This window comes from Hemitrygon akajei, chromosome 8 (genome assembly GCF_048418815.1).
Source record: "Hemitrygon akajei chromosome 8, sHemAka1.3, whole genome shotgun sequence".
Classification (NCBI taxonomy): Eukaryota; Metazoa; Chordata; class Chondrichthyes; order Myliobatiformes; family Dasyatidae; genus Hemitrygon; species Hemitrygon akajei.
This window is the reverse complement of record NC_133131.1, coordinates 104,077,100-104,104,658: the sequence shown is the minus strand read 5'-3', so window position 1 is coordinate 104,104,658 and position 27,559 is coordinate 104,077,100. Positions and strand designations below refer to the sequence as shown.

The window sequence follows — 27,559 nt, the reverse complement described above, 5'->3', positions numbered from 1 at the left end:
ATAGGCAAATGAATTTTCCTTTCCTTAAGGAGCGTTATGCAGTAGTGCATTGCAAAACTTGCCATTGTGGTTGATGTTTGTACGCGCTCCTGGAATGATCATTTCTGGTAATAACAGTGAAGGCCCTGTGACCTTCCTTGCCTCAGGAAGAGGAATGTGAGTACAGCTCTCCACCTGCAGCTCTAACTGCAAAAGCAGTGAGAATTTTAGAAAACAGGATACATTGCACCTCCAGCTCACACATGTACACTCAGTGATCACGTTTTTGGTACACATGCCAATTAATGCAAATATCTCATCAGTCAATCATTTGGCAGCAACTCAATGCATAAAAGTGTGTAGACACGCTCAAGAGGTTCAGTTGTTGTTCAGACCAAACATCAAAATGGGGCCAAAATGTGATCTAAATGACTTTGACCATGAAAACATTGTTAGTGCCAGATGGGGTGGTTTGAGTATCTCAGAAACTGCTCATCTCCTGGGATTTTCATGCACAGCAGTCTCTAGAGTTTACAGAGAATGGTGTGAGAAACAAAAAAACTGCCAGTGAACAGAGGTTCTGTGGGTAAAAACACCTTGTTAATGAGAGAGGTCAGAGGAGAATGGCCAGACTGGTTCAAGCCGACAGGAAGGTGACAGTAACTCAAGTAACCACGAATTACAACAGTGGTGTGCAAAACAGCATCTCTAAATGCACAACATGTCAAACCTTGAAGTGGATGTGCTGCAGAGGCAGAAGACCATGGCGTACACTTAGTTGCCATGTTATTAGATACAGGAGGTACTTAGTGGATTACCTACCGCCACCTGTTCTGGTCTTTCAGTCCAGATGCCCTTTTCTCTACTTCACTTCTCCACCAATACTGCCTATTGTATGACCATCAGGGGTCCCACTTCTTGCACAGAAAGGGCTCCTTTCAAAATTACAATCAGGATTGGGTTTATTATCACTGGCTTATATTTTGTGATTTTTTTTGATTTTTTTTTTTTACACAGCAATACCATGCAAAGGCATAAAATTACAACAAATTGCAAAATAACTACATAGTACAAAATAAGGAATAATGAAGTAGTATTCATGAGGTCAGGGATCATTTAGTAATTTGATGGTGGATGGGAAGAAGGTGTTTCTAATTAGTAGAGTACATGTCTGCAGGCTTCTCTACCCTGGATATCATACGTTCTATGTAAATTCCCAGTCAGAATGTACCACGCTGCTATTCATTGCATAATAAATCTGCTAGTATGTGAAAACCCGTTTAAATAGATGAGGTTTGGTACTGGCAGGGGCCAGAGTGGGAGACTGGTAGCTGTGTTGGAATGGGTAAATGGGGAGGGTGTGAGGTAAGGATGGTTTCTTCTTTCTGTCAAGAGCAGACTTCTGTCTGTGCTTCACACAGTGTGGTCTATTACTCAAGAGTACTACAGCAAATGGCGTTAGTTGAATAGAGGTCCTTGTGCTTGCTGCATCAAACCATTACCACAAGCTCTCTTAGCTACATTTGTGTACAGGGAGTGATTTATTATGCTACTTCATACTCTGAGCATCAAAAAGTTTACATCATGACCCTATTTGTGATTAGTCATTCTTTGGAGTTCTGTTCACACCATGGTGACAGCCAATAATTTGCACCCAGTAAGCCAATAATCTGGAATTGGGAAGGGGCCTACAGAAGACTTAAAGCACACATAAGCCTAGAAATGAGAAGATATTTATTTTTCATGCCCCATGATTCAATATTTAATTTAACCAAAACAAATCATTATTTCTGGGCCAAATCAGACCAGGTATTTACAGATGCAATCCACATTGATTATACTTGGTGTTTACCCTGTGTCAAATGCAGCCATTGCTGAACAATGTAGGTTTCAGTCAACACCAATTTCAGAGAGCAATCCAGGCAGAGACAGTCAAGGAATCAGAGGCATGTAGCACTACACTTCAGCTCTACTCAAGCTTTAAGAGGCCATTCTGCCAGCATTAGGCCACTTCGCAGTACCCAAATTCTTTGGAGCCTGACCACGTGCATATTGGTGTCCAGCTTATGCACAAATTAACAACAAATGCTTTTTGGAGGATGTGGCAAATGAACAAATAATGCTGTACTTTGCTCAATTCTCATACTACTGGAAGCACAAACCAGCTGCTTGGTTTGTCAAGCAACTACATACAAGAATGTCAACATTTAGAGTTAGTTTTGTGTCATGTTTGTCATATTAATAATTTTTCTTCACTTTATTCAATTCTGAAGCAAAACGATGCAGCTGACCTTGAAGTGAAAGCACAAAAAGTGCATAATTTCAGAGACCACTTCCACTGCTGTATCCTTCTCCCTTGTGCTTGGTTGCCAAAGGGATTGTGCCTTTAAGGATTGATCAAGGGAATATATTTCAACCATTTTGCTCTTGCTGGAATTGGTCACAATTCAAACCATCTGTTGAGCTAGAATTCATGCTATTGCTATTACACACTTGATTTCAACCAATATTGCAATGTTTTTGAGGTCAGGGCACTTCACTTCCATTTAAGAAGGTTTCACTTCTGATTTAAGATGGCGCTGGCAAACATCAGTGACTTCTGGCTGGTGGCTAACTAAACAAAGGAAACAACTAAATACTTTGTTAATCACACTTTTTCTGGACAATGATCATTGCAATTAATAGCCTCTAACTTCTACTGAAGGCAATGTAATGTGGCAGAACCGAGGCGAGGTGAGGTGGTTGGCCGATCTGAGGTTCGATCAATTTAAGTGGCAGACCACATCGGGCACAGGTCGAATTGAGGTGGCAGTGTTCTTGCCCCAGAGCAGATCAGGGCAGAGATTTAAGTGCCGGACTTTATCAGAAAGATCAGGTACAGGCCAAATCGAGGCAGTAGTGTTCTGGCCCCAGAGCGGATCGGGCGGAGATGTAAATACGGGGCTGAATTGGAAAGGTCAGGTACAGGCCGAATTCAGGTGGTGGGGTTCTGTCCCCAAAGCACATCGAGGCCATTGAACCCGATACTTGGACAGAGATTTAGACACCGGGCAAGATTGAAAAGACCAGGGTGCTGGGGCACAAGGTGAGGAATGGGCCGATTGAGATCGTTGCTCTATGAGGTTTACTCAGCTTTGTGCTAAACTATGGAACACTCTTTGCAGACTTAAGTTCAGAATGCTATTTACTTGTGGTTACCGTTTGTGTGATGGCTGTTCGATGGACTTTCTTTTTACAGGCCTGATGTGTTTTTTTCTCTCTAAACATTGGGTGTTTGACAGTCTTTTTTTTAAATGGGTTCTTTTGGGTTTCTGTGTTTCATGGCTGCCAGTTGGGAGACAAATCTCAAGGTTGTATAACGTTATACATACTTTGATAATAAATTACTTTGAACTTTGAATCTAATCTGGCGCAGCCACTACATTCAGTGATGCTTCAATCCACCAAGAAAGTGTAATCTAATTTCAAACTAATGGTCTATTACTCAAGTGTACTACAACAAATAGTGTAGAGTATATTTAAAGAGAGTTTCAGAAACTGCAGCCACATTTCTTGATAACATCAGCACATCTTTCTTTCCCCAGTAAAACGCTGAGTGGAGGAGTACAATTACAAACAAATCAGTCCCAGTCACACGTAGCAGGTTGGTATCAAGATATGACTGATGTAGGAAATGACTTCATCATCTCTATTCTAGCCATAAATAATGGTGCTGCGACAGTCCGATGTCATTCTAAGGTCACAAAGTTCATTTAATTCAGACAAGTAGCCATTAGTGATAGACTATTGCATGGACAGGCAGCATAATGTAATGCCTAGCATGTAGAATCAGCACGACTATCAAATGGAGGACAAATGGTGTAATTTTGACCATATATGATAAATTATATAAAGTAGTTTATGGAATTTATAAAATGGGTTGCAGACAGATCTGAAGAGTCCAGGGAGCAATTGTAGTGTGAAAATTGTTTGCCACATTAAAGCTAAGTCCATGGTAGCCTTCTCCACGGGCAAAAGCTCATTAAAAATCAATTGAATACATATTTGAATATAAACCTTCAATAATATTTGTGCAGAGAGAAATGTTATAAATATAAAAATGGTAACATTTAGAACTACTTTTTACCCAGTCATTATTTTTATATGCACATCTGTCAAAGCTGTCACTGTATGAAAAGTCAATTTCATCTTTTATATTCCTTACTTTGTTATTAAGTCTGATTTACTCCACATAAGATAACAAACAAATGATTATCTCACATAACTAAAATTAATCAACATGCTTGGTATAAAATAATGCAATGAACTGGAAACTTGTCAATTTATATTTCCTTTTCAAAGCATCAAGATATTTGGGTCCAATTACCGTTATCCTACTTGGCATTATGACCTTTGTTTTATCTTGCTATTGCTTTTAGATGCATTTCCATGGACAAAACAAGAATGTAATTAAGAGAACTGTAATTAGTATATGACACATCTGCCAAAATAAAAACTCAAAATTTGTGTTAGTCATAAGGAAAGTTGGAACTGGGCCAGATTACCCCTAAATTTTCATTGTTTCAGGTTGAGACTGACGTTTATTTTTGCGAATTCTATCAACATTTATGCTTCCAAGGGTAAAATGATGTTGTTAGTGGAAGAACTGATGTAAAAAAGCTTCAGTTGTAAAACTCAGTACTGTCATAAAAACATTCTCATGCCCTTGCGGACTGTAGTAAAGTATCAGATTGTTATCTAATGCTTACCATAACAATATTTATAAGGTGCTATAGCTCTATAAACTGATTGATTCACCGGGGCCTAAATTGATGGATTCAACCTGTGTGTGGCTTTTCAGTAAATTTGAGGGAGCGTATCATCTTCACACTGTCTGTTATTTCTAGCCCCTTGTGATGTTTTTCAGCCAACATTTACTGGGTGAATCTACCGTCCATGAACCTGTTCTAAAGTGTTTCCACCTGTATCAACTTCCTCTGGCAACTCATTGTATATACTCATCATGTGGATTATACATTCCACATGTAATCTGTGTGAAAAACGTCCTTTTTAAATCTTTCTCCTCTTACCTTTGTTGGCCAGAAAGAACTACAGTCTACAAATCAGTGAGTTTAAATGAATCACTAACAGTAGAAGCAGACAATCCAATTGTCTTTGTTCTTGCCATGTGCTTGAAAGAGATGGAGGCTGTCACTTTGTGAAGCTGCTCTGCGTCCACCATTTTGTGGACTAAAGTTGCTTAGCTTTATCAGTGTTTTAAAGTAGACACAATGAAGACCAAGGTAATCTGCTAGACTAGAGATACTTTCCAAATAAGAAGTTGTTTGTGAGCGGTTCTTTCATTGGATATAACATGCAGGCTTGTGAATGTTGTGGCCTGTGTCTGCCTGAATGATTTGAGCTGGTTACTGAAGAGAACAAAGAACCATAAATTACCAGTTGTCACTTGCAGAAGAAAGGCAATGAATGGATGCTGGCTTGGATCAGAGCCAAGAAGGTGTTAAAGGTCAGTCAGATGACCTGTAGCCAATAGCACTGAAATGCAATATTTGAATTGGTAATCAATGTATATAAAAGCAGATGATTTTAATCTCCCTAATATTGACTAGGATTAGATGGCGCAAAATTGGTTAAATGTGTTTAGGAAAGTTTTGTCAAGTAATATGCAGATTGCCCGACATGAGAAGGGGCTACAATCAACCTTAGAAAATGAGGCTAGGCAAGTGGATGATGTGCCACAGTGGAGGAGTATTTTGAGACAAGTGACCATAATTTTGATGGAATTAGACAGGACCTGGCAAGAATTGATTGGGAGAGGATGTTTACAAGTAAAGGGATATCTGCAAATGGGAGGCTTCTAAAAGTGAGATAGGGAGTGTTCAGGACTAACATGTTCCTGTTAGAGTGTAGGATACGACTGATCAGGAAAAATAAGGAGGCATTTATCAGCAGCAGGGATCAAGTAAATCTTTTGAGTATTAGTGACGTAAGAATACACCTAAGAAGAAAATTACAAAGGGAAAAAGGGACATGAGATATCCTTAGCCGATAAGGTAGACAGTAGGTAGATGGAAACTTTATTGATCCCAAAGAAAATTACAGCATCACAGTAGCATTACAAATGCACAGATACACAAATATTAGAAGAGAAATAAAAAAAACAAAACAATAAGTTACCTCAAAGAGTCTAACAGGGGGGATCATCACTTCCTAGCTAAGGGGTTGACTCATCATAGAGCCTAATGGCGGAGGGTAAGAACGACCTCATATAGTGCTCTTTGAAGCAGCACAATTGTCTTAGACTATTACTAAAAGTGCTCAGGCAACATACACAAAATGCTGGTGGAACGCAGCAGGCCAGGCAGCATCTATAGGGAGAAGTGCTGTCCACGTTTTGGGCCGAGACCCTTCGTCAGGACGTCTGTCTTTAAGGGTCTCGGCCCGAAACATCGACAGCGCTTCTCCCTATAGATGCTGTCTGGCCTGCTGCGTTCCACCAGCATTTTGTGTGTGTTGCTTGAATTTCCAGCATCTGCAGATTTCCTCCTGTTTGCCTACTAAAAGTGCTCCTCTGTTCAGCCAAATTGGCACGCAGAGAGTGATAAACATTGTCCAGAATTGCAGGGATTTTCAGTAGTGTCTTTTTTTCTACCACAGTCTCCAGTGTTTCCAGTTTAACTCCTATAACAGAGCCAGACTTTCTAATTAGTTTATTGAGCCTGATAGCATCACCCGTGTTGATGCCAGTGCCCCAGCACATCACCTCAAAGGAGACTGTACTGACAACAACAGACTGGTAGAATGTGAAGAATTACTCCAAAGGAACTCAGTCTCTTCAGGAAGTAGAGGCGACTCTGGCCCTTCTTGTACACAGCCACTGTGTTGGTGCTGCACTCAAGTCTGTCATCCAGATGCACCCCCAATCAATCCTCATCATCAATAGTAACAGGGAGCAGTGCAGGCTTAGTTTTCCTAAAGTCCATCATCATCTCCTTTGTCTTACAGATGTTGAGCTGCAGATGGTTCAGCTTGCACCATTTGACAAGGTCCTCTATTAGGGCCCTGTATTCATCTTCCTGCCCTCCCTTTATACACCAAACTATTGCTGAGTCATCAGAGAATTTCTGCAGATGACATGACCCTGTTGTATCTAAAGTCCAAGTTATACAGGGTAAACAGGAAGAGAGTCAATACAGTCACTTTCCAGTCTGAAGCCGCACAAACTGTGGTCTGCCAGTCAGGTAGTCCATTATCCAGCATACAATGGAAGTGCCAACCTGCAGTGAATGGAGCTTCCCCCCCCCCCCCCCAGCAATAATGGGTGTATGGTATTAAAGGCACTTGAGAAATCCAAAAAAAAAATCTTCAGAGTGCTGCCCTGCTTATCCAAATAGTAGTAGGTTCTGTTCAGTGGGTAGATGACAGCATCATCGACTCCAATGTGCTTTTGATAGGCAAACTGCAGGGAATCGAGGGCAAATCTGATCAGGGGTCAGAGATGAGCCAGGACCAACTTCTCTAGGGCCTTCATGATGTGTGAGGCCAGGGCCACTGGATGGTAGTCATTCAAGACTTTTGGTTGGCCCTTCTTGGGTACTGGGACCACTCATGATGTTTTTCACACAGTCGGGACTCTTTCCAGGCTGAGACTCTATAAGATTCTCCTATAAGAACACTACAAGGAGATCCCTATAAGATTCTTAAGTATATAAAAAGCAAACTGGTAACTAGGCAGAGGACAGATTCTTTTAATGATTGAAGTGATCATCTATGTGTGGAGCAAAGTAAGATTAGCAAAGTCTTGAAATAGTACTTCCATACTTACAGTAAAGTCATGTAGATTAGTGCATTCAAGGAAAGAGAACAGTGATGGCCTCAATCATATTGACATTATGAAAGGAGGTGTTGAGTATGCTGAAGTGCATAAAGGTGGATAAATCTCCAGACCCTGAAAAGTATATTATCTGATAATGTGGAAAGCAAGGGAAGAATTTGCTAGAGCCCTTGCAAAAAATTTTTGTACAGTAACACACACAACTTGTGGAGGAACTGAGCAGGTCAGGCCCCAACTATGAAAAGGGGTAAAGAGTTGCCATTTCGGGCTGAGAACCTTCATTGGGATGGGAAAGGAAGGAGAAGAAGCCAGAATAAGGTAGGTGGAGAAGGAGTACAAGCTGATAGGTGATAGATTAAGCCAGATAAGGGGGAAGGTAGGTGGGTGGGAAAAGGGGATGAAGTGAGAGGCTGGAAGGTGATAGATGGAGAAGGTAAAGGTCTGAAAAAGAAGGAATCTGTTCAGAGAGGAGAGTGAACCACAGAAGAAAGGAAGAAGGGCACCAGAGGGAGGTGATGGGTAGATGAGAAGGAGTAAATGGGGAGCCATAATGGGGAATGGGAGAGATGGGGGAGAGGGGAAAAATTCCTGGAAGCAGGAGAAATCAATGTTCATTCTGTGAGGTTGGAAGCTACCCAGTCAGAATATGAGGTGTTGCTCCTCCAAACTGAGCGTGGCCTCGCCGTGGCAGTATAGGAGGTGGCCACACAACTTTTGGATTTCCAAAGAATGTATATTAATGACTATATGAGAAGATTCTGTGGCTTCAATGAAGTTCTCATTAAAGGAAATCCGTATCAGCAATCTCTTTGAAATGAGATTATAGAAAAAGATTATTAAGACATGGGAGCAGAATTAGACCATTCAGTCCATCTGCTCGACCATTCCATCATGGCTGAATTATTATTCCTCTCAACTGCATTCTTCTGCCTTCTCCCTGTAACCTTTGATGCCCTTGCTAATCAAGAACCTATTTCCACTTCTGCTTTAAATATATCCAATGACTTGGCCTCTGCAGTCATTTCTCACAATGAATTCCACAGATTCACCAGCTTCTGGCTAAAGAAATCCCTCATCTCTGTTCTAAGCAATTTTTTTTCTATTCTGAGGCTGTGCCTTCTGGTCCTACACTCATCCAGTATTGGAAACATCTTATGCACATCCACTCCACCTAGGCCTTTCAGTATTCAGTCGATTTCAATACAAATGCCTTTCATTCTTCTAAGCTCTGTTGAGTACAGGCCCAGAGCCATCAAATACTCCTCATTCCCAGCATCATCATTGTAAACATCTTCTAGACCCTCTCCAATATTAGCATATCCTTTCTTAGATAAGGGGCCCAAAACTGCTCTCAATACCCCAAATCAGGTGTGATAGCATTACATGCTTCCTATTATATTCTAGTCTTCTGGAAATGAAAAGGAACATTGCATTTACTTTCCTTACTACAGACTCAACTTGCAAGTTAAACTTTAGGGAATCCTGCATTCAGACTTGATTAGTAAGGGAAAGAAAACGTGCCTCAATGACTATCGTCCAATAGCACTTCATCCACTGTGATGAAATGATGTGAGAAATTGGTAAGGAAACATATCAATTCCCAACTGAGAACTGACTTAGATCTGCTCCAATTTGCCTACCATCACAACAGGTCAACAGCAGATGCCATCTCATTGGCTCTCTACTCCACCCTGGAACATCCAGCCAGCAAAGATGCATACATCAGGATGCTCTTCATCGACTACAGCTCAACTTTCAATACTATCATTCCCTCAGATCTAATCAATAAGCATCCAGACTTCCTTGTGCAACAGGCTCTTTGATTTCTTCACTTGCAGACCCAAGTCAATTTGGACTAGCAACACCTCCTCTATAACATCAGCATATGTACAGCCATGTGGCTAAGCACTACTGCTCTACTCACTAAGCACAACTACAATGCATTATTTAAGTTTGCTGATGACACCACCATCATTGGCCAAATCAAAGGTGGTGATGAATCAGCACATAGGAAGGTGATTAAAAATCTGGCTGAATGGTGCCACAACAACCACCTCTCACTCAAGTATACTAGTGCTGCATGATGGGACTTAAACTACAGTTGCAGTGGGAAGAGACCAGGGTGCCTGAACAGTTAGTGGAGAGGTTGTGGAGACAGATGTTGTTAAGATGTCAGACAAAGTCAGGAACCAAAATGTTGTCCTGAGTTGCATATACAAGAATACAAGAAATATCATAGGAAAGGCAGATGAGCTTAAGGCATGGATCAACACCTGGAGTTGCGATATTGTAGCCATCAGTGAGACTTGGTTGCAGGAGCAGGGCTGGCATCTTACTATTTTGGTATTCCGTTGCTTTAGACATGATAGAGTGGGAGGGATTTAAGCTGGTGGGATGCTGTTCTGTCATGGCAGTGCCCAGTCAGGACAGATTGGAGAACTTGTCTAGCAGGTGTTATGGGTGGAATTGAGAAACAAAAGGTATGACCATGTTTATGAGGCTTTATTAAACACCATCCAACAGTCCAAGGGATTTAGAGGAACAAATTTGCAGAGATCGCAGACTGTTGCAAGATATATAGAAGGTAATTTTAACTTTCCGCATATTGACTTGGAGTCCCATACTGTGAAAGGACTAGATAGGATAGGGTTTGTCAAACATGTTCAGGAAAGTTTCCTTAATCAGCATGTAGAAGTACAAATGAGAGAGTGCGCGATACTTGATCTGCTATTAGGGGATGAGGGCAGGCAACAGATGCTTGTGAAGAGGAATACTTTGCATCTACTGATCACAATGTCATTAGATTCATAGTAACTATGCTAAAAAACAGGTCTAGTCCTTGGGCTGAAATTCTAAATTGGAGAGCGACCAATTTTTGATGGTACTAAAAAGGATCTAGCAAGTTTGGATTGGAACAGGCTGCTTTCTGGCAGAAATGTACTTGTCAAGTGGGACAACTTCAAATGCAAAATTTTGAGAGTACAAAGCTTGTATGTGCCTGTCAGAGTAAAAGATAATGACAACAGCTGTAGGGAACCTTGGTTCTCAAGAGATACTGAGGCCCTGGTTAAGGGGAAAAAAAGGTGCATAGCAGTTATAGGCAGGTAGGTACAAATGAGATGCTTATGGAGTATAAGAAATACAAGAGAACACTTAAGACAAAAGTCAGGGGGGTGGGGGGGCTAAAAGGTGGCACGAGGTTGCCCTAGTAGACAAGGTGAAGGGGAATCCTAAGTGATTTCACAGATATGTTAATAGCAAAAGGATTGCAAAAGACAAAATTGTTCCTCTGGAAGATTAGAATGGTAATCCATGCCTGGAAAACCTGAGTTACAAGGAAAGATTCGGACTTAATTCCTTGGAACATAGAAGACTGAGAGATTTGATAGAGGGATAGAAAATCATGAGCGGTATGGATAGGGTAAGTGCAAGAAGGCTTTGTCCACTGAGGTTGGGTGGGACTGCAACCATAGGTCATAGATTAAGGATAAAAGGTGAACTGTTTCAGGGGAACATGAGGGGAAACTTCTTCGCTGAACGGGTCATGAGTGTGTGGAACAAGTTGTTAGTACAAGTGGAGCATGCAGGCTTGATTTCAATGTTTAAGAAATGTTTGGATAGGTACATAGATGGTAGGGGTATGGAATGCTATAGCCCCGCAGCAGTTTGATGGGAATGGACAGTTTAAATGGTTTGTCATTGACTAAATGGCTGAAGAGCGTGTTTCCGTACTGTACTGTCTCCCTTTCTCTTCATCAACTACACCTCGGACTTCAACTACTGCACAGAGTCTTGCCATCTTCAGAAGTTTTCTGATGACTCTGCCATAGTTGGATGCATCAGCAAGGGAGATGAGGCTGAGCACAGGGCTACGGTGGGAAACTTTGTCACATGGTGCGAGCAGAATCATCTGCAGCTTAATGTGAAAAAGACTAAGCAGCTGGTGGTGGACCAGAGGAGGGCTAAGTCACCGGTGACCCCTGTTTCTATATCCAAAGGGTCAGTGTGGACATGGTAGAGGATTACAAATACCTGGGGATACGAATTGACAATAAAGTGGACTGGTCAAAGAACACTGAGGCTGTCTACAAGAAGGGTCAGAGCCGTCTCTATTTCCTGAAGAGAATGAGGTCCTTTAACAACTGCCGGACGATGCTGAGGATGTTCTATGAGTCTGTGGTGGCCAGTTGCTATCATGTTTGCTGTTGTGTGCTGGGGCAGCAGGCTGAGGTTAGCAGACACCAACAGATTCAACAAACTCATTTGTAAGCCAGTGATGTTGTTGGGGTGGAACTGGACTCTCTGACGGTGGTGTCTGAAAAGAGGATGCTGTCCAAGTTGCATGCCATCTTGGACAATGACTCCCATCCACTCCATAATGTACTGGTTAGGCACAGGAGTATGTTCAGCCAGAGACTCATTCCACCGAGATGTAACACTGAACGTCATAGGAAGTCATTCCTGCCTGTGGCCACCAAACTTTACAACTCCTCCCTCGGAGTGTCAGACACCCTGAGCCAATAGGCTGGTCCTGGACTTATTTCCACTTGGCACGACTAACTTATTATTTAATTATTTATGGTTTTATATTGCTATATTTCTACACTATTCTTGGTTGGTGCGGCTGTAACGAAACCCAATTTCCCTCAGGATCAATAAAGTACGTCTGTCTGTCTTTTCAATGACAACATGACTCAATGTCAGCAAGACCAAGGAGCTGATTATTGACTTCAGGAGAAGGAAAACGAAAGTCCATGAGCCAGTCCTCATGGATCAGAAATGGAGAGGGTCAGCAACCTCAAATTCCTTGGTGTTATCATTTGAGAGGATCTGTCCTGGGTCCAGCATGTAATTACCATTACGAAGAAAGCAGTGCAGAGCCGCCACTCTCTTGAAAGTTGCAAAGATTTGGCATGTCATCGAAAGCTTTGACAAACTTCTATAGATGTGTGGTGGAGAGTATATTGACTGGTTGTATCATCACCTGATATGGAAACATTAATGCCCTCGAGCGAAAAAGCCTACAAAAAAATGATAACCCAGTCCATCAGTGGTAAAGTCCAGTCCACCACTGAGCACATCTACATGGAGCATTGTCACAGGAAAGCAGCATCCATTATAAAAGACCCCCACCACCTAGGCCATGCTCTCTTCTTGCTGCTGCTATCAGGAAGAATGTACAGGAGCCACAGGACCTATACCACCAGGTTCAGCAACAGTTATTATCCCTCAGTGATCAGGCTTTTGAACCAGAGGGGATAACTTCACTTGCCCATGACTGAACTGTTCCCAGAACCTATGGACTCTTCATCTCATTTTCTTGATATTTATTGCTTATTTATTTATTATTATATTATTAATATTTATTTTTCATATTTGTATTTGCACAGTTTGTTGTCTTTTGTACATCCTGTAGTGGTATTTCACTGATTCTATTGTGTTTCTTCTATATGCTGTGATTCCCTGCAAGAAAATGAATGTCAGGGTTGTATATTGTGACATATATGTACTTTGAACCTCTGATTTCTAAATTCACTGCCTATTTGGAAAATAGTCTATGCATTTATTTCTTCTGCCAAAGTATGTAACCATACACTTCCCTACACCATTTTCCATCTACTAATATAAAAAAGTATTGAAGAATTAGCATTGTGCAATGCATGTCTGACACTATGGGAAAATCTATTCACCTTGATCCTGAACACTTGTCTATTGACACAAAGCACAAGCTCTCACCTGCTTTATAAAGCTGTATTTTGCTGGCAAGGACAATATTATCTGGAAAAAAAAGAGGTGAAAAACCCTTTCCACCTGCTATATATGAATACTGTATATAAAATCTGCACTTAAGAGCTGTGTTTTTCAGTCAGGGAGGCATAAAGATCTTCCTGGAAAAATTGAAGGGTTGCAGATCTGTTCAAATTATGTTTTTCTTTTTCTGATTATTTTTCATGAAAGAAATGGGAATAGATATTAAATCAATTAAATTGTTTATATTTTGCTTTGATAACTACTGATTAATAAAGTAAGGATAAATAACAAGTGCATCAAAGGGTGGTAGGGTGGAAATAAACAGGGGATCAAGGCAAGTTTGGGATCCAGTGGGCAGAACATAATTAATACACAATTTAGAAAAAGGAAAATTGAATTAAAACATGTCTTAGACAGGAAGCAAACAGAAGTTAACCGACTAACAGAACACTAAACACTAGATTAACTGAACAGCTGGGAAGATAAGTACCAGTTCACCAATGGAAATGATCTTAAGAAAAAAATTATGGTAAGATACATAATATTGCAACAGGAACAAAAAAATATAATCATATTGACTGTGAACCAGAGGTGTCCATGTCTGATTAAAATTCTGATACTTCATTCTCATCATATGCAAGTTTAGAGTTCACTGCACAATAAAATTCAGACCTGTCGTATAAAGGAAAGCCAGCTGATATATCAAATTGGAAGGGTGAAAGACAAATTAAGAAAGTTGATAGAAAAAAAGGGTTAAGGAAGACTTATTAAAAGGAGATGGCCAAAAGCAGACATGGGAGGAATAAAGAATGTGAGAGGTATTGCAAACATCTCTCTCCGTGCCTCCGAAGGATGGACTCTAAAATGTGAAAATAGAACTTTAGTTGGTTTTTCCAAGGCTGGCTATTTTGAAGGGAAACGATGTGTAATTAGCCATGAATCTCCCTGGCTGGACTACAACTTTGCTTATCCTATGAAGAGCCCACTTGATAGTGGGCCTGGATTTACTGGCCTGTTGCAGTTTTTAAAAGAACCTGCAAAAACCATTTAAAGAAATATTTAGTTGTACTTGGCAAAATTTAATTGGAATTATAAAATATTCTCAAACAATGCCACTGTAATGATAGCATTGTGTATTATAACTTGAACTGTTTTGTGCTAGTAATTAGGAATGAAATTCTTCATTATTGGCCCTCTTATGTATATTCACCATAGCTCAGTGGTGATAATAAATAAAAACAGTCAGATTTAGAAATCTAAAATGAAAGCAAAACAATACTGTTATGACCCAGCTGGTCATACAGTATATGTAGAAAGAGAAATGGTTAATGTTTCAAGTGGAAGACTTCATACAAATGATGATTAACCATTTATATTTGTAACAGGAGGTGGTGCAATAGCAGCTACTGTGCAAAATACCTGATGACCTGGGTGCAGTTAATAGAAGAGGTTAATAGCCTAAAAAGCCTTCACAATGAGGATGCCCACCACTCCCTCATAACAATAACTGGTAAAGTTTGTTTTCGATGCATTCTAAAATAGCAGAGTGTATATTTTATCCACAATGTTAAATTTAAATTGTTATATTTGCATTGCCTGAAGCACACTGGATTAGAATCACTGATCATCTCTGCCATTGCCATCACAGACCTGGGCCACACACAACTGTCTCAATGGCCCGTTGCAACTTGCAGAGGTCTGGACAAGTGATGCATTGGGGATACCTCTATCAAAAACATCACTGTCTGCTTTCATAGTTGACAAAGCTATAACCAGAAACCGGATTTTCAACAAGTTGGGTTGCATTTGTGCAGCAAGAGGAACAGAGTTAACATTCTGGATGGATAATTATTATTAGGACTGACAAAGGGTTATTAATTTGGAATATTAATTATGTTACTGCCCCATACCTGCTAATTGCTTCCATTATTTTCTCTTTCTATTTCAGATTTCCAGCATCAGGAGTTTTGAATTTTTTTGCTTACATTTTTAAGATACATTTGGATCTACATTGAAAGCACAAAATTATTTTGATGCCTTATTCCTGTGCAAGAAGAATATAATCACTTACCAGTGTCACCAGAGTAAGGAGGGGGATGTGGGGGCTGATGTTCTTGTTGTGTTTAGTGCAGGGGAGGAAGTTTGGGGGGAGTTGCTGATTGTGTTGTTTTTTAGCACAGGTAGTGGAGGGTTTGCTGTTTCTCTCTGAACTGACTTACATGGTTTTTCTGTTTCGTAGCTTTCTGGAGAAGAAGAATCTCCAAGTTCTATACTGTATACACACCATACTTTGATAATAAATTAACCTTTGATTTAGCTGACAGCTATCAAAGATATCACCTTTGAAGGCCAAAATATTTTTGTCTATCATGGCTTATGTTATAATGAAAAGCCTATATGTAAAGTACAATGCCACATATAGGAAAGGAATGCTTTACTTTGAAAATTGCTGCAGATCTTAATTTAGAACTATCCTTGTTTGGTGTTATATTCCTTGAACACCCAAATGGCATTGGTGGAAACAATTAACTAATACAAAAATCCCACAAGCACTAAGAGTATTGGGATAAATCACGAGACCTGAAAATCAGTAACCCATAACACTGAAAGATGTGCAAAAGTGAGTGATACATCTAAGTAATTAAGTTATCTAGGAAACACAATTATAATGTATATGTTAGGACATATATTAATAGGTAATTGCAGAAAATCATTAAAATACTATTAGGATCCTCTATCTGTTACGAGAGACAGACTAATAAGATAGCTACTCTGGTCATGTGACTTGGGCAAGATGGCTGTATTGGAATAGGATGGTTTGCGCTGTTCTTCTGTGATTTGGAGCCCATGTTATAGAAGACAGCCTGGAGTCACCGCTGGTGGCCATTTGCCAGGTTGTGGGTAAAGGAAAATGCAAAAATATACAGGCCACATAATTATGTTACTTTTTGCATTGGCTTTTGTCTTTTCTTTGTTTGTATTAACTCTTTTTGAACCTGGCTTTAATATTTGGAAAAATTTTGGAAAAAATTGGCAGAATATTTATTCAAGGATATTAAAATGCAGAACACTAAAGAGATGTAGAATGAAGAATGAAAGGTGAAAGTTAAATGCCAATTCAAAATAAAAGGGAATTAGTAAAGTCAGAGAAATATGCATCATTAGCTTTAAATGTCTTTGACTTTTCTTTTATTGGCTATGTCTCAGGCAGAAGCTTCAAAGTTGAACTTGCACTCCAGAGACTGGGTACAGAAAATCTGGTGCTTTAGTAAGGGAATGTACAATGTTGAACACGTTTTTCTTTTTGGCTGAGGCTTCTCTCTAGGGCTCTGTAACTTTGGAAGAAGTCTTTTCTGGAACTCCCAGAGCCACATCTCTCCATCTGAACTGACTATGCTTGTTTATAGACTCAAGTTTTCCTGAAGCTTCTGCGAACAGCTCTCTCACATTATATAGTCTACAAAATCTTCCTTTAAATTGCTTGGCATTAAAAATAGTGTGTAGTCCCTGAGTACCGAACATATTAGGTAACTGTCCAAGTGATGCCTTTATTTCAGTTACTCATAGCAGAAGATTTTCCACTAGCCATGTACGTCTTTTCAGAGATACCTCACTTGGATCTGATTCTTTGGCCTGTTTTTTTACTTTACTTTACAGGTCTGTTCTGGAGCCTTGGACTGGTCTCAGCAGGGATCCCTTTATTTTTAGTATTTCACCTCCATCGTAATACAATACCAGCATCAATTATGACTTAAACTAAAATAGATCCATCTATATCATTTACTGTTAGAAATTCAACCAATTAATACTGTGAATTATATGACTCTTGAAGAATGTCTTTAGTATTCTCTTTACATCACTGAAGGTGCATTTCTTGATATTATACACTCTCATTGCAAATTCACCCTGGAGTACGCATTTGTCATCACACAGCTTCATCACAGCCCTTGACCCAATACTCAATGACATTCCTTCAATTTCCTTAGTTTGCAACGTCTGAATGCTCCAGCCAAATTGCTGACATAGCTTCCCCCATGAAGATCTTGCATTTAGCTGGTTCTTTCCCTTTTCACCTTGTGCTTCATATCGTTTGGCAGATGGTCAGTGTCTGAATTCCTTATGTAACGGAGCCAGTGAATCACAACTGCCATCTTGATCAGCTTAGCTGCCTTCATAGAATGTAGAACAGCACAGGCCCTTCAGCATACACTGCTGTGCTGAACTTCTAACCTATCTAACCCTTCCCTCTCACATAATCCTCCATTTTTCTTTCATCCATGTGCCTGTCTAAGAGTCTCCTAAATGTCCCTAATATCTTTGCCTCTACCCCTACCCCTGGCAGCATGTTCTATGCACCCACCACCCTCTGCATAAAAAAAATTACCCTTTTCCACCCTGGCTGACCACTATCAAGTCAATTCTATATTTCACCACTCAAAAGAGAAAAGCCCTAGCTTGCTCAAACTTTTATCATCAACATACTCTCTAAATCCAGGCTGTATGCTGGGAAATTGCCTCTGCATCCTTTCTAATGCTTCCACATCCTTCTATAATGAGGCGATCAAAACTGAACATAATACTCCAAGTGCAGTCTAACCAGAGTTTTATAGAGCTGCAATATTTTCTCATGGCTCTTGAGCTCAATAGCCCTGACTAATGACAGACAACACACTGTGAGCATTCTTAACCACCTATCAACCTGTGTGGCAATTTTCCCAAGATCCCTTTGTTCCTCCACACTAAGAATCCTGCCATTAACCTTGATTTCTGCCTTCAAGTTTGAACTTCCAAAATGTATCACTTCACACTTTTCCAGATGGAACTCCGTATGCGACTTCTTAGCCAGCTCTGCATCCCCTCAATGTCCCACTGTAACCTACAACAACCATCTGGACTATTCACAACACCACCAACCTTTGTGTCATCTGTAAACTTCCTAATCCACCCTTCCACTTCCTCAATCATCTATAGCAATAATAAAGAGCAGGGGTCCCAGAGCAGATCCCTGTGGAACACCATTGTTCACTGGCTCCAGGCAGAATATGTTCCATCTATCATCATCTTCTGCCTTCCATGGAGAAGCCAATTCTGAATCCAAGCATCCAAATTTCCCTCATTCCCATGCCTTGGAACCGATGGAAAATCCTTTTTGAATGAGCCTATCATGGAGAACCTTGTCAAACACCTTGCTATATAGCACATCAACTGCTCTACCTTCATCAATTCGTTTTGTCACTTCCTTGAAGAATTCAATCACGGTTGTGAAGCATGACCTGCCCCTCAAAAAGCCACGCTGACTAATCTTAATCACACTATGCTTCTCCAAATAATCCTGTCTCTAAGAATCCTCTCCAATAGTTTTCCCACCACTGATGCAAGATTCACTGGTTTCTAATTCGCACAATTAACCCTATTGGCTTTTTTGAATAAAGGAATAACATTTGACACTGTCCAATCTTCTGGTAGTACTCCTGTGCCCAGTGAAGGTCAAAGATTATTGCCAAACCCATTGTTAGAAATAAGAAATGAGGAGAAATGTGTGTCATCCAATTAGGATGGTCAAATTAAGGAGAAGTCTCTCTGGTGAGGGTAACTAAGGTTGAGCTTGGGGTTTTTATTTCGAGAGGAGATCAAGACGGAAGACACAGGAGAGAAGAGGTCATAGGATTCAACCCAGAATAAGACTGATTCGACAAAGCCAGGGTCGAGATCGATTGAGGATTGGTGACTATGGAGAAACTTTGAGCTCCAACTTGTGCACATTTGACTGTTCACTGAAATGGGCCCTTTTTTTTTGTTCTTTTCTTTACTAACCTTTTAGTCAAATTAAGATTCATAAATATAATCTTATAATCATATGCTGTGTACTCTGTTATTTCATGGCACTAATTTGTAGCAGGGTGGCAAATTACACACCATCCACACAAACCGGGGTTTGGGGTGGGAGAGCACCTCAATCTCCCAAGTTTGGCAGGGCCAGAGGTTGTCTTCCCTAGACTTACAGAGGCAAGGAAACCATGGGGTTTCATTAATGACAACAAGTTCTAGCATGTTTTATGCTGTACAACAGTTGTAAACTGTCCTCACATTCATTAATCTCCCTTTCACTGGTGAATACTGAAGCAAAGCATTTATTATTTATCACCCCCCTACACCCTCTGACTGCGGGCATGTGGTTCATTTATTCCTACCCTCAGTCTGGTCATTCTTTTGTTTTTCATGTACTGTACGTGTAGATTGCCTTGGAGTTTTTCTTAGCCCTATTCATCAAGGTCTTCTCATGTCACTTTCCAGCTCTCCTAAGCTCCTTCTGGGCTACCTTGTAACTCAGTGTCCTGTTTGATCCTTGCTTAAAAATCTTAATTATGCTTCCTTCTACACCTTGACTTTACTCAGCTTCTCTTGGCAACCTTAGTTTCATCACGCTACCATCCTTTCACTGCCTTAATGAAACAAACGTGTGCAAACCCCATGCAAGTGCTCCTGAGGCAACTTTCATATTTCCATTGTGCACTCCCTTGAGTGCACCTGTTCCCAGTTTATGCTCCCAAGCTCCTGCCTAATAGCATCACATTTTGCCCTCCCCCAATTAAATACTTTTCCACATTATCCACTCCTATCCCTGTCAAGAGCTTTGGTGAATGTCAGGAAGTTGTGGTCACTTGTGTCATCTGAACTGGTTCATTACCTATTAGTAGATCTGGTATGGCCTCTCCTTCTGTTGATTTATCCACATTCTGTCAGAAATCCTTCACGGACACACCTACCAAATTCTGTCCAATACAAACCTTTGCACTAAGGAGGTGCTAATCAATATTAGGGAAGATCAAGTCACCCATGAAAACAACATTGTTTTTGCAGCTTTCCAAAATCTACCTCCCGATCATGGAGATGTTGCTTGTATCTACTGCACTTTTATGCTATATTATACTTCCTTTCACTGTCCCAGATATTTCTACTGTAGCCATCAAATTATTGCTTTCTTTAGCTATGTTGTTGGAGCCATACCTGTAGCCTTGGCTTGTAGTGTCTGTGAGCTAGAGACTTCCTGATGTCTCTCAAGCATATCTGACTGGTGGTCTATCATGAATTCCAAAGCGTAGGAAGGCTGCTCGATCTCTTCAATAGCAAGGCGACCATTTTTTCAGTTCCTCATTGCAAGTAACTCAATCCAATACATGCTAATGAACAGTATTGCACGTTCCTGGTCCTTAACTGTGGTAGAAGACCAGAGCTATCCATCTCCACTAGTTCACTTTCCATGTCTAGGAGGGTCTCTCATGTATAGGTGCCTGACAACATTTTGCACCATCTCAACAACAGGAGGTTAAGGTATTTCAGACACACTTCTTGGTTATAACTGGTTGATTTGCCACACTATCAGTGCATGTACTTAGCATTACTTCCTCAATCAACCACATAAATTTTTGTGCTATCCACATCATCATCCATGAGTATAATGGAAACATTCTTTTCACCCTATCAACTAACTTAATCTCTCACTACTACCAGCAGAAATTCCCACTTGCTTCAAAAAGGCAACAATTATACCAGTGCCTAAGAAGAATAATGTGGGCTGCCTTGTTGACTATCACCCAGTAGCACTCAGATCTACAGTGATGAAATGCTTTGAGAGGTTGGTCATGACTAGACTGAACTCTTGCCTCAGCAAGGACCTGAACCCATTGCAATTTGCCTATCACCACAATAGGTCAATGGAAGACGCAATCTCAATGGCTCTCCACATGGCTTTAGACCACGTGTACAACACAAACACCTATGTCAGGATGCTGTTCATCAACTACAGCTTAGTATTTAATACCATCATTCCCACAATCTTGATTGAGAAGTTGCAGAACCTGGGTCTCTGTACCTCCCTGTGCAACTGGATTCTTGACTTCCTAACTGGAAGACCACAATCTGTGTGGATTGGTGATAACATATCCTCTTCGCTGACGATCACCCTCGGGGTGTGTGCTTAGCCCACTACTCTACTCTCTATATACTCATGACTATGTGGCTAGGCACAGCTCAAATACATTCTATGAATTTCCTTACGATACAACCATTGTTGGTAGAATCTCAGATGGAGACAAGAGGGTGTACAGGAGTGAGATATGCCAACTAGTGGAGTGGTGTCGCAGCAACAACCTGACACTCAACATCAGTAAGATGAAAGAGTGATTGTGGACTTCTGGAAGTATAAGACGAAGGAAAACATACCAATCCTCAGAGGGATCAGAACTGGAGAGAGTGAGCAATTTCAAGTTCCTGAGTGTCAAGATCTCTGAGGATCTAACCTCTTTCCAAATAGATGTAATTATAAAGAAGGCAAGACCGCGGCTATACTTTATTAGCCGTTTGAAGAGATTTGGCAATTCAACAAATACACTCAAAAACTTCTAGAGATGTACCGTGGATAGCATTCTGACATACTGCATCACTGTCTGGTATGGAGGGAATACTGCACAGGACCGAAAGAAGCTGCAGAAGGTTCTAAGTCTAGTCAGCTCCATCTTGGGTACTAGCCTACAAATTACCCAGGACATCTTCATGGAGCGGTGTCTCAGAAAGGCAGTGTCCATTATTAAGGATGTCCAGTACCCAGGACATGCCCTTTTCTCAGTTACCATCAGGTAGGAGGTACAGAAGCCTGAAGGCACACACTCAGCAATTCAGGAACAGCTTCTTTCCCTCTGCCATCCAATACATAAAAGGACATTGGATCTTTGGACACTACCTCACTATTAAAAAAAAAATACAGTATTTCTGTTTTTGTACTTTTTAAAAATCTATTCAATATATGTATACTGTGCAAACACGAGGAAATCTGCAGATGCTGGAAATTCAAACAACAACACACACAAAATGCTGGTGGAACACAGCAGGCCAGGCAGCATCTATAGTGACAGCGCTTCTCACTATAGATGCTGCCTGGCCTGCTGTGTTCTACCAGCATTTTGTATGTATACTGTAATTGATTTACTTATTTATTATTTTTTTCTCTGCTAGGTGATGTATTGCATTAAACTGCTGCTGCTAAGTTAATAATAAACCTGATTCTGATTCTGAAGACTGTTCTATAGCTTCACTCCCTTATAATTAAACTAACTTCACTGTAGGCATTTCATTCAGGGACTTGCCACCTCATGCAGTATTGCCTACCATGCGACAATTGTGGTAGCAGGCCAACTTAAAAAGGTATTTTGACTCCACTGACACCAGTGTTATCCATGTCTTCTACATGACCTGCAGCCATCTTGGTTTTCCCATAAAATCCACTTAAGGTTGCCAGAGGATTCAGGAGTGAAGAAGAGGACATTTCCTGAGCTCACTCCCCACTTTCAGAATCACATCAAAATCAGGATTTTTGTATATCATCTCCATACTGATCCCATAACTCTCATGCTCCTGTCCAGTGCATCAGATGCTTTCAAATGAATTTTATCCCTTGTCAGTCTGCATACCAAATGATCCCACCACATCTGGACATTAGACTGTTTTGCCAATGTTTTCATCCAGGCCACTACTTATAATCTATTTCCTCTGATCCCTAGTTGCATGATTAGAACCTGCACCTCTCAAAAATCTCTGAGGGTGCCAGATTAAAATGTTTCTTTAGGGTTTTCTCAGTGCGGTTGCATAAAATCTTGTCCAGGGTTGATGGTCCTCACTGGCATCTCATCTGCCTCCAGCCCTGACACCTGGAATGGTCTTAACTTCTTCTTAATGCTAATGGTTGTGTAATGTGTCCTCAAGAATATTGTTTAACCTGAGGCATATATGGGGCAAGTGATTGAGGCAAATCTGTTTTCTATTCACATTTCACCAGTATATGAAACACATCCACTGCCTGCCATCATCTCTGCTGATCTTGGAGATCCCATCTATTACTGGACTGAACTGAATCACTCCTTTAAACACAAGATCCAAAAGCTGATGTCAATATAGTGACTGTGATATTTGTTAGTATTACTTACTGAGGTAAATAACAGTAGTCTAAGTTTTAATAAACAAGAAATTCTGCAGATGCTGGAAATCCAGAGCAACACAAATTGCTGAAGTAACTCAGCAGGTCAGGCAGCATCTATCAAGAAGAATAAATGGTTGACATTTCAGTCCAAAACCCTATGAAGTACATTTATTATCAAGGTATCTATACATTACATAACCTTAAGATTTGTTTCCTAACGTTCAACCACGAAACAAAGAAACCCTAAAGAACCCATATATAAAAAAAATCAAACACCCAATGTGCAGAGGGAGAAAAAAAACACGAGAATAGTAGTTGTTCTAATAATATGCCCTTACTGTACATCTTCAAATACAGCGCATCAAGAAAATGGCATCCATCATTAAGGACCCTCAACACCTAGGATATGCCTTTTCATTACTACCATCAGGGAAGAGGTACAGGAGCCTGACGATCCACACTCGACATTTTAAGAACAGCTTCTTAACGGTCCATAAACCAATGAGCACTAACTCGCTATTTCTCTTCTGTTATTTATTTAGTTCGTTATATTTATATTTGTTATGGTAGTTTATAGTATTTTTTACAACTAGCACTGTATTGCTGCCACAAACCTCAGTTCCCTCCTCACCTCAACTCCACTACATCAAATATCAGTGATAATAACCGATTCTGCTTTTGATTCAAAGCGATAAACTCTCATGAACAGTTGTGTCTAGCACAACAATGTATCAAAGGCCAAATAACACGGTACACGCAGATCTTATAGATACACAGACTTCCCCCCAGACACAACCAGGTACCACCTTTACAGGCGTCCGTAAGTCAGTTTTGTCCATAAGTTGGATAGACACAAAAATCACTCGATATGATCCACATACCCCCACAATACTGTAACTGGCATCAAAAGTATCTAAGATTGATATCAAAGAACAATTATTGAAAGTGAGAGAGAGAAAACACAAGTTCTGTTTATAGGAACAGGTGTATGTAGTACATATTGTATATGTTGTACTTCTGAACATCACAATGTTATGGGCTTGTTATGGGATTGTATGTGGAGTGTGTCCATAATCCTGGGGACTTAACCTGGGATGCTCTGCATATACAATGGAGAAGACTGATATTATTCTGTTATACCACAATATTAGGATAGATTATTTAGTTGTTATATTCCTATTTGTAGGATCCAGCTGTGAACAGGGGCGTATCTGCGGAAAACAGCGCCTATGGCAAGCACTGAAATTGTGCCCGTCCAAACATCTGACACTCATCTTTTAGATAACTTTACCATAATCAGCTCAAAATACAAGTCAAGCTCATTAATCTTTTAATTAACAAATTATGGCAGTACATGAAAATTATAACTGCACCTTCCTTGCTTTCACTGAAGCAAATTGGTCTATGATGTGATCAAAGTCAGTTTTTCAATTTCTTCTCTTTCTACACTCAGCAGAGCAAGATCACAGAGTCTGCCTTGACCCATGGAGGCTCTCAAATACTAAAGTATTACTTTTTACTTGCTGAATGATCTCTCACAGCTGGTGATGGAAACTGCAATGGTTAGCATTATCTGAATAGCAATGCAAAGATTAGAGAAGACGCTCTCATCTCCATACTGAACAATAAATTCAAGAAGCTCTTCAGGTCTTGATATTTTCACATTGACCCGCCTTGATAGCAACATTCTGCAAACCAAAATTTATTCATATAGCTGCTGTCCATCAAAATCAGAGCTGTACAATTTGCCCAAATTTTCGCATTTCTTCTTTAGGTCGTTACTGCTGGCACTGTAACACAGTCCCTCGACATCGAGAAGGAACCCAAACTTGGCGTCAGTGTTGTGCAAATGAGCAAACCTTTAATCCATTTCTCTGTGAAAACAGTCCAGTGTTCCCTTCATGACTCTTTCCACTTCCCCCTCAGCTGTTAACCCAGCGTCTCTCGAGTTCTCATCAGCCATTCGTTTCTTTCGTCTGACATCTTTCAACTTCTATATTCCATTCTTGACAGAGAATTTGTCATTGTCTCATTTTCATTGTCTATCACGTCCTGGAGAACTTGAAATATCTCAAGGTACTAGTGGACAAGGTTTACTGCTTCTTTCCTTGCACTCCACCTGGTTTCTGACTCCAACTTAACCACAGGCATGGTATTTTTGAGTTTTCCCCAGTGCTGTGCTGAACAAGAGAAAAACATGTAGAGTGTTTTGATGGTTCCAAAAAACGTGACCATCACTGTATCCTGCTTGGCTGCATGTACACCCACCAAGTTGAGTGAGTGATTGTTGCAATTCACAAACACTCCCAGATTGTTTTTCTCACTTATTCTTTGTTGAACACCACTTCTGTGTCCAGCCATCACAGCAGCGTTGTCATAGTACTGTGACCGACAATCTTGTAGCTCCATTTCATCCTTCTCTAGCTGTTTCAAGATGTCTTCAACCAAGCTCTCAGCATCCTTCTGGCTTATCTGGGTAAAACCAAGGAAGGACTCTCTAACACGGACTGTTTTCCTCTCAAAATTAACTTCACATACCTTACTACTTCTGACATCTGCTCACGGTGTGCCTGATCAGGAGTCGAGTCGAACACAAGACCAGAGTACCTGGCTTTACGAATGCTTCTCAGTAAACTCTGGCGAACAGTGGATGCCATCATGTGAATGAACTCATTCTGGACACCCACTGAAAGATAAGACGTGGATCCAGGATGACTTTCCAAATGAATGAGGTGTTCTTTTATGATAGGGTCAAAGATGGCCAGTAGTTTCAGGAAGCCAAGGAAAGCTGAAGTGACTCCGTGTCCTCGCAAAGCCACGTTCTGAGTCGCAATGAATTTTATGCAGTGAAGGATTCTCGTCAAGATATCACACCACTTCTGTTTTTCCTTCTCAATCTGTGACTGAAATACTGTGTCAATAACTCCTTTGTTTCCAGCTGAATTTCTTGCCATTTCTTTCCACTGTATGAAGCATTCCCGATGATTCTTGGCATTTTCATGAGCACTAATCCTTTCAGGTGCTTTCCATTGGTTGAATCCACTTTCCTGCTCTAATGAGGATTGATGGTCTGACAACAGATAGAGAAGACAACAGATAGAGAAGACAACAGATAGAGAAGACAACAGATAGAGAAGACAACAGATACAAAATGCGGGCATTTTAGAAGGGGATTAGACCAGCCATGAGCAAGTCACTTCCTCACCACGACCATTTCCCAATTTCCTCCTGAACCAAGTTTTGTTCATTGATCGGTTATTTGTGGGTAGGAAAGGCCCCTCAGTGTTCTGGAAATACTTCCAACCCAGCTTTATTATTTCTGTTCTCAACGCATCAGGCAGAATTGCTTTTCCAGTATCCTTGTCGAAATACAGAAAATCCAATATCATGCTGTTCAATCACTTCTGGTGTGACAGTTCACGGCTCTTTGACACCATCCAGTTCACTAGGTTCAGTGTCATCAGGCTCAATCTCCTCAGGTAAAATCTCGTCAATAAACTCAACATCGCCACCACCATCGTCTTCCCCTCCTGTCATGTTCACATTCTCTGTGGCAGATTCACTCTTAATCTCGTCATACTCAGATTTATCTGACTAGACTTCCTCCTCGGCTTGTGATGCATTTGTACTTGATCCACCTGTAGATTCTAACAAACTTGTAGCAGGTGCAGGCGACTCCATGCAACGTGTTGAATTACTTGTTGCGGGCTTTTCAAAGAAGGGCATGAAGAACTTGCTCGACTTCTTGGCTTCCTCAGAGACTTTTGACTCTTCCATCCTTCAGCTCCACTTTCCTTCTTCATGAAGAAACGCTTCATGGTTTTCTTACACAATGCTCTGAAATAAGGCCATCCTAGTGCTTCTCACCCACGATAATCAAAGACAGATTATACATCTGAAGAAAATGCTTTTTCCCCACTATCCGAGGATGGCTTGTCTGATTTTAATAGAAACCGCTCAGAGGTGCCCAGGGTACATGCCATACCTGCCATATCTGAGATACGCCACTGGCTATGAAGTGC

The 27,559-nt window shown here is 40.6% G+C and overlaps 1 protein-coding gene across 8 annotated transcripts in view; it reads right to left on the bottom strand.

The window, feature by feature from the left end:
* The window catches only part of vwc2 (von Willebrand factor C domain containing 2), a 158,016-nt gene that overhangs the window by 40,164 nt on the left and 90,293 nt on the right, over positions 1–27,559 (bottom strand). The gene's annotated exons all lie outside the window — the stretch shown is intronic.